General features: G+C 45.5%; 1 pseudogene; it reads right to left on the reverse strand.

Annotated features, from left to right (window-relative positions):
- Positions 1 to 11966: 11966 nt before the first annotated feature.
- LOC129040876 (THO complex subunit 4-like) lies at positions 11967 to 13322 on the reverse strand (annotated as a pseudogene).
- Positions 13323 to 18158: the final 4836 nt, after the last annotated feature.

An 18158-nucleotide genomic window follows, 5' to 3' on the forward strand; every position in this document is an offset into this window, starting at 1 on the left:
TTTGAGACAGGGTCTCACTCTGTCACCCAGCCTGGAGTACAGTGGTGCAATCATAGCTCACTGCAGCCTCGACCTCCTGGGCTTAAGTGATCCTCCCACCTCAGCCTCCCGAGTAGCTGGAATTACAGGCACACATCACCGTGCCCAGCTAATTTTTGTATTTTTGTAAAGACAGGGTCTCATTATGTTGCCCAGGCTGATCTCAAACTCCTGAGCTCAAGTGATCCTCCTGCTTCAGCTTCCTAAAGTGCTGGGATTACAGGTGTGAGCTACTGTATTCAGCCTCCAAGCTGTGTCCTTTTTAGTGTATCACATTAGAGGGTTCATGATGTCATTATATCTCATTGCTGGAGATGTTCACCTTGACCATTTGGTTCAAGTGGTGTCTTCTGAGATTTTCCACTGTTACATTACCATTTTTCACTTTGTATTTAATAAAATCATGAAGTCTCCTAAAGATTTCTCAGGCATCTACATTTGTTAAAGCTCCCTGAGTGATTCCATTGTGCTACCGGGGTTGAAAACCACTGAATAGGTAGATCAAGTTCATGGAGGAGCTAACAAGATGGGTGAGATGGGGACTTGAAAAGAGGTGACATGAGGAATGGCTGAACACCTGCAGAATATAAGAGTCAGGGACTGGCTGGGCATGGTGGCTCATGCCTCTAATCCCAGCACTTTGGGAAGCCGAGATGGGTGGATCACCTGAGATCAGGAGTTTGAGACCAGCCTGGCCAACCCCATCTCTACTAAAAATCCAAACAAAATTAGCCAGGCGTGGTGGTGGGTGCCTGTAGTCCCAGCTACTCAGGAGGCTGAGGCAAGAGAATTGCTTGAGCCTGGGAGGCAGAGGTTGTAGTGAGCCAAGATCACGCCACTACACTCTAGCCTGGGCAACCAGAGCGAAACTCTGCCTCAAAAAAACAAAAACAAAACAACGACAACAACAAAAAAAACAAAGTCAGGGACTAACATGTTTGAAAATATCTGAAGAGTTGTCAAGTGTGAGTAGTTGCTGTGCAAACCAAAAATAAAATTCTAAGCACCCCAATCAACAGAATGGACTCCTCTTTCAGCCAAGGATATTCCAAAGTTAACCTGAAACACTAGTACTGGCCATCACGGGAATGGGTGTTTGGACATACCTCATTATACCCACCTCCCTTTGAAATTCAAGTATAGCCAACAAGCATGAACATTAAAAGAGAGACCTTAAGGCGGACAAAACAGACTCTTTAGCAATAAGATACCAGCATGACAGATAGCAGGCCCTGAAAGAAATCAAAGTATTTTACCCACAAATATATTTCTTTGAGATACATACATATATGTATATATACACACACACACACATATATATACACACACATATATATGTGTGTGTGTATATATACATATATATATAAACTTTTCTTTAGGTCGGGCACAGTGGCACATACTCGTAATCCCAGCACTTTGGGAAGCTGAGATGGGTGGATTGCTTGAGCTCAAGACTTTGAGAGCAGCTTGGGCAACATGATAAAACCCTGTCTACAATTTTTTTTTTTTTTTTTTGATACAGAGTCTCACTCTGTCACCCAGGCTGGAGTGCAATGGCATGATCTCGGCTCACTGCAACTTCCACCTTCCGGGTTCAAGTGATTCTCCCGCCTCAGCTTTCTGAGAAGCTGGGATTACAAGTGCACAGTGCCACGCCCAGCTAATTTTTGTATTTTTAGTAGAGATGGGGTTTCACCATGTTGGCCAGGCTTGTCTTGAACTCCTGACCTCAGGTGATCCACCCGCCTTAGCCTGCCTCCCAAAGTGTCGGGATTACGGGCGTGAGCCACCAAACCCAGCTCCAAATTTTCTTTTTTTAAATTAGCCATGTGTGGTGGTGAGCACCTATAGTCCCCACCACTCAGGAGGCTGAGGTAGGACGACTGCTTGAGCCCAGGAGGTCAAGGCTGCAATGAGCTGATTGTGCCGCTGCACTCCAGCCTGGCAGTGAGAGTGAGATTGTCTCAAAAAACACAAAACAAACAAACAAAAAATAGAGACAGGGTCTCCCTATGTTGCCCAGGCTGGTCTCGAACTCCTGGGTTCAAGCAATCCTCCTGCCTCAGCCTCCCAAAGTGCTGGGATTGTAGGCGTAAACCATCGTGCTAGCCTCTATGGGAGCCATAAAGTGGTCTATTTAATCACACACTTGTCAAACCAATTCTATCCGTGATTCTTGGGGAAATCTGTGAAGTCCCATCTATCTGGAGAGATGTTGTGGAGGCTGAAATAACTCCATCTTGGTTCCAAGAACGCCTCTAAGATTTCCAGTTTATCTATCATTCCTTGTATAAAAGCGCATACTTACCATTAATCCTGCCCTTATGCCAGAGGTGTTCAAACCAGAGTGACTCCATCTTGAGTGAGGGCTAAGAAAAATGAGGCTGGGGCTTGCTGGGCCGCATTCCCAGAAAGTGAGGTATTCCTAGCCTCCAGATGTTTACAGTTAAGGGAACAGATTGATAATGTTTACTAAACAGACCCAGACTTAGGAGTGTCCTGATATCCCAATATCTTGAGAACAGAAGCATTCCTATGATCATTTCGATTCTTGCGAAATACAGTAAGAAAATTAATCCTTTATCACAAACCCTTGTAGCAGAACACATCTCCCCATAATCTTTTCTTATGCTATATATAAACAAGTATTATCTCTAGGGTGGACGCGTTCCTCCTCTTCCTAATCTGTCTGTGGAGTAGCTGTGTCCTTGATCACGTTACTTTCCTAATAAACTTGCTTTTACTTTATGAACTCGCCCTGAATTCTTTCTGGCGCGAGATCCAAGAACCCTCTGTTGGGGTCTGGATCGGGACCCCTTTCTGGTAACACTTAGATCAAATCAACCTTGATGAACTCCTACTTACTGTAAATCCTGCCCTTAAGCAAATTCCTACACATTCCTTCTGGAGCATGTGCATTCTTTCCTTATGGTATATAGTTCCTGAGTCCGGGATGTAACAGCATGGAGGTCTACCTGCCTTGTGGCCACCCAAGACGATGCTTCTGTCCATAGCTCCCCCAGTGAAACACCCCATGATGACAAACTGGATTTGTCTGCCTCGTTCTTTGGTTTCTTGGCTCCTTCTGTACTTAGGGGTTGTTTTGCATATAAGGCCCTATTGCGAAACAGATATTTAATGTGAGTCACTGTTCTGTTTAGAAATATACATTGCTGTTCCTGTTGATCTCCACTTCTGCAGGGGTGTTTCCTGTTCTGGAAATCTCTCTGCTGGCCCCTGGGGCACCTCCGTGAATAGTGAAATCAGAGGCTGGCACGGTGACACATCTGTAATCCTAGCACTTTGGGAGGCCAAGGTGGGAGGACTGCTTGAGGCTAGGAGTTCAAGACCAGCCTGAGCAAAGTAGTAAGATCTCATCTCTAACATATATATATATATATATATAAAATATATATATAAAATATATATTATATATAATATATATAAAATATATATTATATATAAAATATATATATATAAAATATATATATATAAAATATATATAATATATATTTTATATAAAAAATATATATAAAATATATATATAAAATATATATTATATATAAAAAATATATATTATATATATAAAATATATATTATATAAAAAAAATATAAAATATATATAAAATATATATATAATATATATATAAAATATATATATGAAATATATATATAAAATATATATATAATATATATATAAAATATATATATGAAATATATATATAAAATATATATTATATATAAAAATATATATAAAATATATATTATATATAAAATATATATATAAAATATATATATAAAATATATATTAGATATAAAATATATATATAAAATATATATTAGATATAAAATATATATATAAAATATATATTAGATATAAAATATATATATAAAATATATATTAGATATAAAATATATATATAACATATATATTATATATAAAATATATATATAACATATATATTATATATAAAATATATGTTATATATAAAATATATATTATATATAAAATATATATATAAAATATATATAAAATATATATTATATATTATATAAAATATATATTATATATTATATATTATATAAAATATATATTATATATTATATATTATATAAAATATATATTATATATTATATATTATATAAAATATATATTATATATTATATATTATATAAAATATATATTATATATTATATATTATATAAAATATATATTATATAATATATAATATATATTAATATATAAATATATTTATATATAAAATATATATTAAATATAAATATATTTATTTATATTTATATAAATATTATATATAAATATATTTATATAATATATATTATATATAAATATATTTATTTATATTTATATAAATATTATATATAAATATATTTATTTATATTTATATAAATATTATATATAAATATATATAAAATTATATATAAATATATTAATATATAAAAATATATTTATATATTAATATATTTATATATATATAAATATATATATTTAATTAGCCAGGTGTGGTGGCGATCTCTTATAGTTTCAGCTCCTTGGGAGGCTGAGGTAGGAGGATCGCCAGATCCCAGGAGTTCAAGGCTGCAGTGAGTTATGAATGTGCCACTGAACTCCAGCCTGGACGATAGAGTGAGGTCCTATACCAATTAAAAAACAAAAAACTGCCAGGCATGATGGCTCACGTCTGTAATCCCAGCACTTTGGGAGGCCAATTGGGGCAGATCACTTGAGGTCAAGAGTTCGAGACCAGCCTGGCCAACATGGTGAAACCCCGTCTCTACTAAAAATACAAAAAAATTAGCTGAGTGTGGTAGCGCCACCTGTAATCCCAGCTACTTAGGAGGCTGAGGCAGGAGAATCGCTTGAACCTGGGAGGCGGAGGTTGCAGTGAACTGAGATAGCGCCATTGCACTCCAGCCTGGGTGACAGAGTGAGACTCAGTTTCAAAAACAAAACAAATAAACAAAAAAAACCAACAAAGTGACAGCAGGATGGTGGCGTCTGTCTCGCTTACAGGCTGTCTTGAGGGTTAGATACAGTGTCTGGCACGCAATAGACACTTGCCAGTGGTAAATGCTCATTACTTGGCAGGGAGACTTTCAGCTCTGAGTCCAGCCTGCAAACACCCCAATATCACTCTTTGCACAGAGATACAGGCACTGTGACACTAAGCTGAAGGCAAGGTATGTGGGGAGGGCTGGCCTGGGGAAATAAAGCTATTTTCAGATCCAATAAAGCTTCCTAAAGCTGAGGCCACCTAAGAGGTATCCGTCAAATACTTACCTTGTAAAGGATTCTTCTGTGTATTTTGGTCCAGTGGTCAGCGAGAGGCCGGGAGCTACAGAACTACCCATCCAGGGCCCCAAGGAGGGTTAAGGACAGGGTTAAACCAGACTTCAATTCTCATCATCCTGACGCAGCAAGAAGGAAATGTCTATTATCGGTGTGGGTGGGAGTTGTGCTTCCCCTGAAAGGAGTGGAAATTTCACCGAAAGTCATCCTGGAAAGAGGCCAGTCTTTGGAGACAGAAAAAAAAAAAAGAAAGAAAAGGCTGGGCGCAGTGGCTAATACCTATAATCCCAGACCTTTGGGACACCAAGGTCTGCGGATCACTTGAGGTCAGGAGTCCAAGGCCAGCCTGGCCAACATGGCAAAACCCTTTCTCTACTAAAATTACAAAAAAAATTAGCCAGGTGTGGTGGCACACACCTGTGGTCCCAGCTACTTGAGAGGCTGAGGCACGAGAATCGCTTGAACCCGGGAGGCAGAGGTTGCAGTGAGCCAAGATCGCACTATAGCACTCCAGCTTAGGTGACAGAGTGAGACTCAGTCTCAAAAAAAAAAAAAAAAAAAAAAAATGAAGCTTGGGGAGGTGGGTCTCAAATCAAAGACAAAACAAAAGGTTTTTCTTTCCCCAGGGCTGCTAAACCTGGATTTTGAGGCACAGACAAAAGATCTATGTTGTAGCTAATTTTCTGACAACTTGGCTACGCTAAGGTGCCTGTCTAGACATCAGTTTAGATGCTAACACCAGTCTAGGTGCTACTATGAAGGTAATTTTCAGACATGATTAACTTTTTAAATTTTTATTTTAGAGACAGAGTCTTGCTCTGTCGCCCAGGCTAGAGTGCAGTGGTGTGATCATAGCTCACTGCAGCCTCAACCTTCCAGACTCAAGTGATCCTCCCACTTAAGCCTCCCAAGTAGCTGGGACTACAGGCTCACACCATCATGCCTGGCTTTATTTTATTTTTTTGTAGAGACAGGGTCTCGCTATATTGCCCAGGCTGGTCTCAAACTCCTGAACTCAAAGCGATCCTCCTGCCTTAGCCTCCCAAAGTGCTGGGATTACAAATGTGAGCCACTGTGCCTGGCTGTGATGAACATTTAAATCAGCAGAATTTGAATAATGACGATGACCCTCCACAAAGCAGGTAGGTCTCATCCAATCACTTGAAGGCTTTAAGGTTAAAGAGTGAGGTTTCCTGAAGAAGAAGGAATTGGGCCTCGATTCCACTGCAGCATAGAAACCCTGGCTGGGTTTCCAGCCTGCTTGGCCTGCCTGAAGAATTTAGACACGAGGTTGCAACACCACCTCTTCCCTGGATCTCCAGCCTGCCAGCCTGCCCTACACATTTTGAACTTGCCAGCCTCTGCAATTACAGAAGCCAGTTTTCTTTCTCTCTTGAGACAGAGTCTCACTTTTGTCGCCCAGGCTGGAGTGCAATGGCATGATCTCAGCTCACTGAAACCTCCGCCTCTCAGGTTCAAGTGATTCTCCTGACTCAGCCTCCCGAGTAGCTGGGATTACAGGCACCCACCACCATGCCTGGCTAATTTTTGTATTTTTAGTAGAGATGGGGTTTCACCATGTTGGGCAGCCTGGTCTTCAACTCCTGACCTCAGGCGATCCGCCTGCCTTGGCCTCCCAAAGTGCTGGGATTACAGGCGTGAGCCACCACGCCTGTCCTAAGCCAATTCTTATTTATTTATTTATTTTTTGAGATGGAATTTCGCTCTTGTTGCCCAGGCTGGAGTGCAATGGCATGACCTAGGCTCACTGCAACCTCCATCTCCCGGGTTCAAGCGATTCTTCTGCCTCAGCCTCCCGAGTAGCTGGGATTACAGGCATGCACCACTATACCCAGCTAATTTTTTGTGTTTTTAGTAGAGACGGGGTTTCTCCATGTTGACCAGGCTGGTCTTGAACTCCTGACCTCAGGTGATCTGCCTGCCTCGGCTCCCAAAGTGCTGGGATTACAAGCATGAGCCACCACGCCCAGCCTAAGCCAGTCTTTTAAAATAATGAAAGGATTATTTTTCTCTCTCTGTATGTATATCCTATTCATTCTGTTTGAGAGCCTTGACTAATACAGTTTCACTAGAAATTGACTCCTATTGCAATGACCGAGGCTGGGAGTTGGGGAGGAATCATATTGGAAGAGATCCTGTGGGCAGGTGGTGCCTGTGGCCTCTGACTGCAGCCCCTTCCAAGACTCAGCTGGAAGCGTCTGGATCAGGGATTGGAAAACTCTAGCCTGTAGGCCAAATCTACTCCTAGGCCACAGTGTACAGCCCACAGTGTTAAGATTGTTTTTGTATTTTTAAAGGATTGTTAAAAACAAATAGACAAGCCGGAGGCAGTGGCTCACACCTTTAATCCCAACACTCTGGGAGGCCAAGGCAGGAGGATTGCTTGAGCTCAGGAGTTTCAAACCAGTCTGGGCAACATAGCAAGACCCCATCACTGTTAAAAATCAATCACAGGTGAGTGAGGTGGTGCATGCACCTGTAGTCCCAGGTATTCAGGAAGCTGAGGCAGGAAGATCGCCTGAGGCCAGGAGTTTGAGACCAGCCTGGGCAACATAGCAAGACCCTGCCTCTATAAAAACTGTTTGAAATAGCCAGGTATGGTGTTACAGGCCTGTAGACCCAGCTACTTGGGAGACTGAAGCAGAAGGATCACTTGAGCCTGGGAGTTCAAAGCTGTAGTGAGCTCTGATTGCACCATCACACTGCAGCCTGGACAACAGAGTGAGACTCTGTCTATTTTTTTTTTTTTTTTGAGATGGAGTCTTGTTCTGTTGCCCAGGCTGGAGTGCAGTGGCACGATCTCGGCTCACTGCAAGCTCCACTTCCCGGGTTCATGCCATTCTCCTGCCTCAGCCTCCCGAGTAGCTGGGACTACAGGCACCCGCCACCGCGCCCTGCTAATGTTTTTGTATTTTTAGTAGAGACGGGGTTTCACCATGTTAGCCAGGATGGTCTCGATCTCCTGACCTCGTGATCCACCCACCTCAGCCTCCCAAAGTGCTGGGATTACAGGCATGAGCCACCGTGCCTGGCTACTCTGTGTCTAAAACATAAAAAATCAGAACAAAACAAAAAGGTATACCCCCAGCCATCAACCACCTCCACACTTCAGCCTACTCCAAAACCCTGAAAATCTCCTAACTATGAGTTGTTTGGTATCTCTCAGTATTAGCTAACCCTGGGAGGGTCAGTTTCCTCCTCTAGCACCAGCAAGGCCCCAGATGTCAAAAAATAGAATCAAAATACAGGCCAGGCATGGTGGCTCATGCCTATAATCCCAGCACTTTGGGAGGCCGAGGCAGGCAGATCACCTGAGGTCAGGAGTTCAAGTTCAAGGAGGTCAAGGAGCCTGGCCAACATGGTGAAACCCCACTCTACTAAAAATACAAAAATTAGCTGAGTATGATGGTGTGTGCCTGTAGTCCCAGCTACAAGAGAGGCTGAGGCATGAGGATAGCTTGAACTCAGAAGGCAGAGGTTGCAGGGAGCACTGCACTCCAGCCTGGGCGACACAGCAAGACTCTGTCTCGAAAACAAAACAAAACAAAAAGAATCAAAATACAGAAAATAAAGATACATGCTTAATATACTGGGTCATCTAGTGATTCTGGGTTCGTTTGTTTTTTGAGACAGAGTCTCGCTCTGTCACCCAGGCTGGAGTGCAGTGGCACGATTTCAGCTCACTGCAACCTCTGCCTCCCAGGTTCAAGCAATTCTCCTGCCTCAGCCTCCCCAGTAACCAGGATTGCAGGCACGCACCACCATGCTCAGCTACTTTTTTTTTTTTTTTTTGTATTTTTGGTAGACACAGGGTTTCACCATATTGGCCAGGCTGGTCTTGAACGCCTGACCTCAAGTGATCCACCCACCTCAGCCTCTCAAAGTGCTAGGATTACAGGCATGAGCCACCACGCCCAGCCTAGTGATTCTATGTTTAACATTTGGAGGAACTGCTTTTCCACGGTACTGGACCATTTTACATCGCCACCAACAATGTAGAGTACCTACAGATAGGTCCTTTGTCTGATATTCATGGCAAGTCAATACACAGATACACCAGGTTGCAGTAGAGAAGGAGGTTTCTTCATAAGGCCACCAAACAAGGAGATGGAGGAAACCTCAAATTCATCTCCCCCAGGAATTTGGAGTTAGGGTTTTTCAGAGTTTTGGAGTGGGCTGAAGTGTGGAGGTGGTTGATGAGTAGAAGCGTGCAGGGTGAAGTCATGGGACAGGGAGATGAAGAAGCTGGGTTCTCATGCTCATTCTCTTCCCCTGCAGAGGTCTTCAAACTGGTTGGCATCAGCTGTTTCGCTGGAATTCAGGATCTGAAAAATATCTTAAGCAATTCTTTGTTTTTTTTTTGTTTTTGTTTTTTTTTTTTTGAGACAGAGTTTTGCTCTTGTTGCCCAGGCTGGAGTGCAATGGCACGATCTCAGCTCACTACAACCTCCGCCTCCCCAGTTCAAGCGATTCTCATGCCTCAGCCTCCCCAGTAGCTGGGATTACAGGCACATGCCACCATGCCCAGCTAATTTTTTTTTTTTTTAGTAGAGACGGGGTTTCATCACGTTGGCCAGGCTAGTCTCGAACTCCTGACCTCAGGTGATCTGCCCACCTTGGCCTCCCAAAGTGCTGGAATTACAGGCGTAAGCCACTGTGCCTGCCCAGCAATTCTTAAGCAAAAGTCTTATGATTTTTTTTTTTTTTTTTTTGAGATAGGGTCTTGCTCTGTTGCCCAGGCTAGAGTGAAGTGGTGAGATCATGGCTCACTGCAGCCTCGACTTCCTGGGCTCAAGCGATTCTCCCACTTCAGCCTCCGCAGTAGCTGAGACTACATGTGCAGCCACCCTTCCTGACCCCAATTTTTTTTTTTTAATTTTTCTTATAGCCTCCTTATTCTTTTGAAATAAATTTCAAGTGTCACAAGGCAGAAAGATCACTTGAGGCCAGGAGTTTGAGACAAGTCTGGGCAACATAGTGAGACCTCATTCCTATTAAAAATTAAACAAAATTAGCCAGGCATGGTGGTGCACGCCTGTAGTTCTTCTCAGCTACTTCTGAGGTTGAGGTGGAAGGACCACTTGAGCTCAGGTGTTGGGGGCTGTAGTGAACTACAGTCATGCCATGGCACTCCAGCCTGGGTAACAGAGAAACAAATTTATGCCTATATTTCTTCCCTATGTTTTATAGTTTTGGCTCTTACGTTTAGGTATTTGATCCATGTTGAGTTAATTTTTTTTTTTTTTTTTTTTTTGAGATGGAGTCTCGCTCTGTGGCCCAGGCTGGACTGCAGTGGCACTATCTTGGCTCACTGCAAGCTCTGCCTCCCGGGTTCACATCATTCGCCTGCCTTAGCCTCCCCAGTAACTGGGACTACAGGCGCCTGCCACCATGCCCGGCTAATTTTTTGTATTTTTAGTAGAGATGGGGTTTCACCGTGTGAGCCAGGATGGTCTCGATCTCCTGACCTTGTGATCCGCTCCCCCTCGGCCTCCCAAAGTGCTGGGATTACAGGCGTGAGCCACTGCGCCCAGCCGGGTTAATTTTTTTTTAAATAGATGAAGTCTCTCCATGTTGGCCAGGTTGGTCTTGAACTCTTAGCCTCAAGCACTCCTCCCACCTCGGCCTTCCAAAGTGCTAGGATTACAGACATGAGCCAGCGCGCCCAGCCAAGTTAATTTTTGTATATGGTATGTGGTAGCAGTTGCACTTCTTTCTTTTGCGGGCAGATATTCAATTGTTCTAGACATCTGTTGAATATACTTCTTTCTCCATTGAATGGCCTTGGCACTCCTGTCAAAAATCAATTGACTGTAAATGTGAGGGTTTATTTCTAGACTGTCAATTCTATTCCATTGATCTATATGTCCATCCGTATGCCAGGATCAAGCTGTCTTGATTATTGTATTTTTGTATTAAGTTTTGAAATCTGGGTCCTTTGAATTTCCATATGAGTTTTAGAGTCAGCTTGTCAAAGAACTGGTTTCTGCAAAGAAACCAGTTGAGATTTTGCTAGGGGTTGTGTTAAATCTGTAGGTCATCTGGGGACTATTGTCATCTTAACAGTATTTCAGTCTTTTTTCTTTTGGGATGGAGTCTTGGTCTGTTGCCCAGGCTGGAGTGCAGTGGCGCCATCTTGGCTCACTGCAAGCTCTGCCTCCCGGGTTCACGCCATTCTCCTGCCTCAGCCTCCCGAGAGTAGCTGGGACTACAGGTGCGCGCCACTGTGCCCGGCTAATTTTTTGTACTTTTAGTAGAGACGGGGTTTCACAGTGTTAGCCAGGATGGTCTCGATCTCCTGACCTTGTGATCTGCCCGCCTCGACCTCCCAAAGTGCTGGGATTACAGGCGTGAGCCACCGCGCCCGGCCGGTATTTCAAACTTTCAACACGTGAAAGTGGGATTTTTTTTTTTCTGTTTCAGAATTTAAAAACAAAGAAAGAAAGAAAAAACATCTTTACATGAGTTTTTAAATCCTACTTTAAAACATAAAAGAAACAAATCCATCATTGGCCGCACAGCTCCAGCCACAGCCTCCCCACCATGGAGCGAGAGAAGTCGCCTGGGTCCTGTTGCTCACGCGGATTTGCTGGTCTGCTTAACTGGTGTCCATTCTGGCATTATAGGTGTCCAGCTCCGCTGCCGAAAACCTGCTGCTTTGAATTCCTGCTGGCGCCTCTGCCTTTTTCCCGGTTGCCTCCACGGGTGCCTCCCCGGGTGCCTCTGTTACCACCAAAACCTCCAGCGCCACGGTTTCTAGTCATGCCACCTCTGTTTAAGCTCTGTGCAGGTGTCTGCTGTGTATCAATCTGATGTGACAAGCTGAATGTTCACGGGGCGGCCAGCCAGAGGGGCGCCGCAGTACTGCTTCATGGTCTTCAGGGCGTGTGCCTTCCGCTCAAAGTGCATGTCTGCTGATCGTAAGCTGCGGCCAGAGCGTTCCAAATTCTGCAAAGAGTTCGCAAATATCGGTGTCTGACACTCCAAAATCTGGACTGGACAGCAGCAGTTTCCCATCCGTCTCCACGCCGGCACCACCGCTGGTCCACAGCTGGGGAGGCCCAGAAGACAGGGAGTTCCAGGACAGAAGGCGGCAGGAAGCCCTAACCACCCGCTTTTCCTGTCATGCCCTGAGACTAGGGGTCATCCTTCTGCTTGTAGAAATAACTCCTGAGCCGGGCGCAGTGGGTCAGGCCTGTAATCCCAGCACTTTAGGAGGCCGAGGCAGGCATATCACCTGAGGTCGAGAGTTCGAGACTAGCCTGACCAACATGGGGAAACCCTGTCTCTACTAAAAATACAAAATTAGCCGGGCATGGTGGCTCAGGCCTGTAATCCCAGCACTTTGAGAGGCCGAGGCGGGTGGATCGCCTGAGGTCAGGAGTTCAAGACCAGCCTGGCCAACATGGGGAAACCATGTCTCTACTAAAAATACAAAAATTAACGGAGCGTGGTGGCAGGTGCCTGTAATCCCAGCTACATGGGAGGTAGAGGCAGGAGAATCGCTTGAACACGTGAGGCAGAGGTTGTGGTGAGCCGAGATCGTGCCATTGTGCACCAGCCAGGGCAACAAAGAGCAAAACTCTGTCTGAAAATAAAAGCAAAAAACAAACAAACAAACAAACAAAAAACCCTGATTGGAGGCCAAGAAAGGACCAGATTCTGCTAATCCGCAAAATCTGGTGGTCAAGAACTTCACTAAAAGAAGAAGTGAAAGGATTTCCTTCCTGAAGGACCCACACAGTTGGATTGCTTCCCTAAGACCAAAAAACCCTGGAGCCCTGCTTGCAGAGACCCAGCCCCCTCACTGCACTGCCGCAGGACACTGACGGCCTGAGGCTGGAGATGGACACACTCTGCCCACTTATTTGACCCCAACACTCACGGGGTTGGTTGGAATAGCCAGGAAACGTGTGCATTCGGGGTCCCAAGAGACAGCGTGTGGGCCGGGCATAGTGGCTCTCGCCTGTAATCCCAGCACTTTGGGAGGCTGAGGTGGGTGGATCACTTGAGGTCGGGAGTTCAAGACCAGCCTGACCAACATGATAAAACTCCATCTCTACTAAAAATACAAAAATTAGTCGGGCGTGGTGGGGTGCCTGTAGTCCCGCTACTTGGGAAGCTGAGGCAGGAGAATCACTTGAACCTGGGAGGTGGAGGTTTCGGTGAGCTGAGATCGTGCCACTGCACTCTAGCCTGGGCAACAGAGTGAGACACTGTCTCAAAAAAAAAAAAAAAAAAAAGAGAGAGAAAGAGACAGTGTGTGGCAGGAAAGCCCTGTGTGGTGGAGAGCTACCGGCCTCTGGAGCCAGGGCCCTGACTCTACCCTTTAGGAGGATATGAATTTGGACAGCACTTTCTTCCTCCACGCACTGGCACTAATGGTGCTTGCTTGCAATACCTTATTTTACTATTGGGAGGCTCGAATGAGACAGAGTCACAGGAGCACTTTGGTTTTTGAGACAGGATTTCACTCTGTCGTGTAATAGCAGCTCACTGGCAGCCTCAATCTCTCCGGGCTCAATTGATCCTTCCACCTCAACCTCCTGAGTAACTGGGACTCTAGGCACATGCCACCACGCCCAGCTCATTTTTGCTTTTTTTTTTTTTTTTTTTTGTAGAGATGAGGTTTTGCCGTGTTGCCCAGGTGGATCTTGAACCCCTGGGCTCAAGCCATCTGCCTGCCTTGGCCTCCCAAGATGCTGGGATTATAGGCGTGAACCACCACACCCGGCCGACACAGGAGCACTTTGCAAACATTGCAGAACAATGAACAGTGAATGACGGTGATGCCCCAGCCACCCAACCCCCCTGGGAATCAGCTTCTGTTCATTAGCTCAGCAGCTCAGGCCACAAAGGAAGTCTTTGGACAAGCTGGATAGTTAGTCACCCGGTGAGTTTGGAAGCTTAGGGAAGGTAGAATCCCCAGGGAGCCCCAAGGGGAGGCAGGACACAGCAAGACAGACAAAGGCACTGAGAGGGGAGATAGGAAGATTCTCAACACCAACCCTGCCGCTGCATCCGGGAAGCACCTCTGCCCTCACAAGGCTTTTAACCTTGCCAGGAAGGCAAGGTGCACACGACAGCCCGCTTTGCTCATCCTCTTCTCCAGAATGTCTGAGAAATGCCTAGTGATTCCTGCCTCCCCTGCCCTCGTCTCTCTCCCTGCTTTCTGCCACTATGGACCACAGCCCTAAAGAATGACTCCTCCCAAGGAATGGTCTTCTTAGGAACACAGTCCCCCAGAATATGCCAACTCCAATCGGAGGACATCTATGTGACATGAGAGGTTCTGACTACTTTGCAATTCTTTTTTGTTTGTTGTTGTTGGAGACAGGGTCTTTCTCCGTTGCCCAGGCTGGAGTGGAGTGGCGTGATCTCAGCTCACTGCAACCTCCCTCTCCCAGCCTCCCAGGTCCAAGCGATTCTCATGCCTCAGCCTCCCGAGTAGCTGGGACTACAGGCACACACCACCACACCCGACTAATTTTTGTATTTTTAGTAGAGGCATTTTTTCGCCATGTTGGCCAGTCTGGTTTCGAACTCCTGACCTCAAGTGATCTGCTCGCCTCGGCCTCCCAAAGTGCTGGGATTACAGGCGTGAGCCACTGCACACAGACATATTTTGCAGTTCTTGAGAGGTCCACAGCTGAAACATCTGAATGTGAGATTTTAAAAACTTTATTTAGGTCTTCCTTAATGTCTTTCAACAACGTTTTATAGTTTTTGTTTGTTTGTTTGTTTTGTTTTGTTTTGAGATGGAGTCTTGCTCTGTCGCCCAGGCTGGAGTGCAGTGGCGCAATCTCAGCTCACTGCAAGCTCCGCCTCCCGGGTTCACGCCGTTCTCCTGTCTCGGCCCCCCGAGTAGCTGGGACTAGAGGCGCCCGCCACCACGCCTGGCTAATTTTTTTGTATTTTTAGTAGAGACGGGGTTTCACCGTGTTATCCAGGATGGTCTCGATCACCTGATCTCGGCCCGTCTTGGCCTCCCAAAGTGCTGGGATTACAGACGTGAGCCACTTCACCTGGCAAACATTTTTACTTTTGACTTAAATTGTCACATATATTTTAAATAAATTAAGCGTAAAAAGATTGCCTTTCATATTTACTCACATTTATTGTTTGTCATATCCTTTCTTCTTTCCTGAAGATCTGGGTCTTCTTTTTTTTGAGACAGGGTCTCACTCTGTCACCCAGGCTGGAGTAGGGTGACACAATCATAGCTTACTGCAGCCTTGACCTCCCCAGCTCAAGCCATCCTCCCACCTCAGCCTCCCAAGTAGCTGGGATTACAGGCACACACCACCACACCCAGCTAATTTTTTAAATTTTTTGTGGAGATGGAGTCTGACTATGTTGCCCAGACTGGCCTCAAACTTCTAGGCTCAAGTGATCCTCCTTCCTCAGCTTCCCAAAGTGTTGGGATTATAGGCGTGAGCCACCACTCCCAGTCCTCAGCGAAGCTCTTGACATGACAATGCTGTCCAGCCAGAACACGGGGTGGAGATCACTATGCCCATCTTACAGATGGACAAACCAAGGCCTCAAGAGAATTAGCCACCTCCCCTCTCAGCTAGTAAGCAGCAGAACTGGAATCAAAATCTAGGTCTATCAGCTGGGCGCGGTGGCTCCGTCCCGTAATCGCAGCACTTTGTGAGGCTGAGGTGGGTAGATTGCTTGAGCTCAGGAGTTCAAGACAAGCCTAGGCAACATGGTGAAACCTGATCTCTACTAAAAATACAAACAATTAGCCAGGTATGGTGGTGGGTGTCTGTATTCCCACGTACTCAGGAGGCTGAGGTGGGAGGATCGCTTGAGCCCAGGAGAATGAGGCTGCAGTGAGCCAAGACAGCACCACTACACTCGAGCCTGGGCCATGGAGGAAGACCTTGTATCAAAAAAAAAAAAAAAAGAGAGAGAAAGAAAAAAGAATCTAGGAATCCACATCTATCAACTCTCAGTCCAGCATCTCCCCATGTATCTCAAGAACTGCAAAATATGGCTGTGTGCAGTGGCTCACGCCTGTAATCCCAGCACTTTGGGAGGCTGAGGCAAGCGGATCACTTGAGGTCAGGAGTTCGAGACCAGACTGGCCAACATGGCGAAACCCCGTCTCTACTAAAACTACAAAAATTAGTTGGGTATGGTGGTGTGTACCTGTAGTCCCAGCTACTCGGGAGGCTGAGGCATGAGAATCGCTTGGACCTGGGAGGCTGGGATGGGGAGGTTACAGTGAGCCGAGATCACGTCACGCCACTCCACTCCAGCCTGGGCAACAGAGAAAGACCCTGTCTCCACCCCCCGCAAAAAAAAAAGAAAAGAAATAATTGCAAAATAGTCAGAACTTCTCATGTCGCATAGATGTCCTCCGATTGGAGTTGGCATATTCTGGGGGACTGTGTTCCTAAGAAGACCATTCCTTGGGAGGAGTCATTCTTTAGGGCTGTGGTCCATAGTGACAGAAAGCAGGGAGAGAGACGAGGGCAGGGGAGGCGGGAATCACTAGGCATTTCTCAGACATTCTGGAGAAGAGGATGAGCAAAGCGGGCTGTCATGTGCACCTTGCCTTCCTGGCGAGGTTAAAAGCCTTGTGAGGGCAGAGGTGCTTCCCGGATGCAGCGGCAGGGTTGGTGTTGAGAATCTTCCTATCTCTCCTCTCAGTGCCTTTGTCTGTCTTGGTGTGTCCTGCCTCCCCTTGGGGCTCCCTGGGGATTCTACCTTCCCTAAGCTTCCAAACTCACTGGGTGACTAACTATCCAGCTTGTCCAAAGACTTCCTTTGTGGCCTGAGCTGCTGAGCTAATGAACAGAAGCTGATTCCCAGGGGGGTTGGGTGGCTGGGGCATCACCGTCATTTCACTGTTCATTGTTCTACAATGCTTTACAGTTTGCAAAGTGCTCCTGTGTCGGCTGGGTGTGGTGGTTCACACCTATAATCCCAGCATCTTGGGAGGCCAAGGCAGGCAGATGGCTTGAGCCCAGGGGTTCAAGATCTACCTGGGCAACACGGCAAAACCTCATCTCTACAAAAAAAAAAAAAAAAAAAAGCAAAAATGAGCTGGGCATGGTGGCATGTGCCTACAGTCCCAGCTACTCAGGAGGTTGAGGTAGAAGGATCAATTGAGCCTGGAGAGATTGAGGCTGCCAGTGAGCTGCTATTACATGACAGAGTGAAATCCTGTCTCAAAAACCAAAGTGCTCCTGTGACTCTGCCTCATTCAAGCCTCCCAACAGTAAAATAAGGTATTGCAAGCAAGCACCATTAGTGCCAGTGTGTGGAGGAAGAAAGTGCTGTCCAAATTCATATCCTCCTAAAGGGTAGAGTCAGGGCCCTGGCTCCAGAGGCCGGTAGCTCTCCACCACACAGGGCTTTCCTGCCACACACTGTCTCTTTCTCTTTTTTTTTTTTTTTTGAGACAGAGTCGCACTCTGTCGCCCAGGCTAGAGTGCAGTGGCACGATCTCAGCTCACTGAAACCTCCACCTCCCGGGTTCAAGTGATTCTCCTGCCTCAGCTTCCCAAGTAGCGGGACTACAGGCACCCCACCACGCCCAACTAATTTTTGTATTTTTAGTAGAGATGAGGTTTCATCATGTTGGTCAGGCTGGTCTTGAACTCCCGACCTCAAGTGATCCACCCACCTCGGCCTCCCAAAGTGCTGGGATTACAGGCGAGAGCCACTATGCCCGGCCCACACGCTGTCTCTTGGGACCCCGAATGCACACGTTTCCTGGCTATTCCAACCAACCCCGTGAGTGTTGGGGTCAAATAAGTGGGCAGAGTGTGTCCAT

Source organism: Pongo pygmaeus, chromosome 6, assembly GCF_028885625.2.
Source record: "Pongo pygmaeus isolate AG05252 chromosome 6, NHGRI_mPonPyg2-v2.0_pri, whole genome shotgun sequence".
NCBI lineage: Eukaryota > Metazoa > Chordata > Mammalia > Primates > Hominidae > Pongo > Pongo pygmaeus.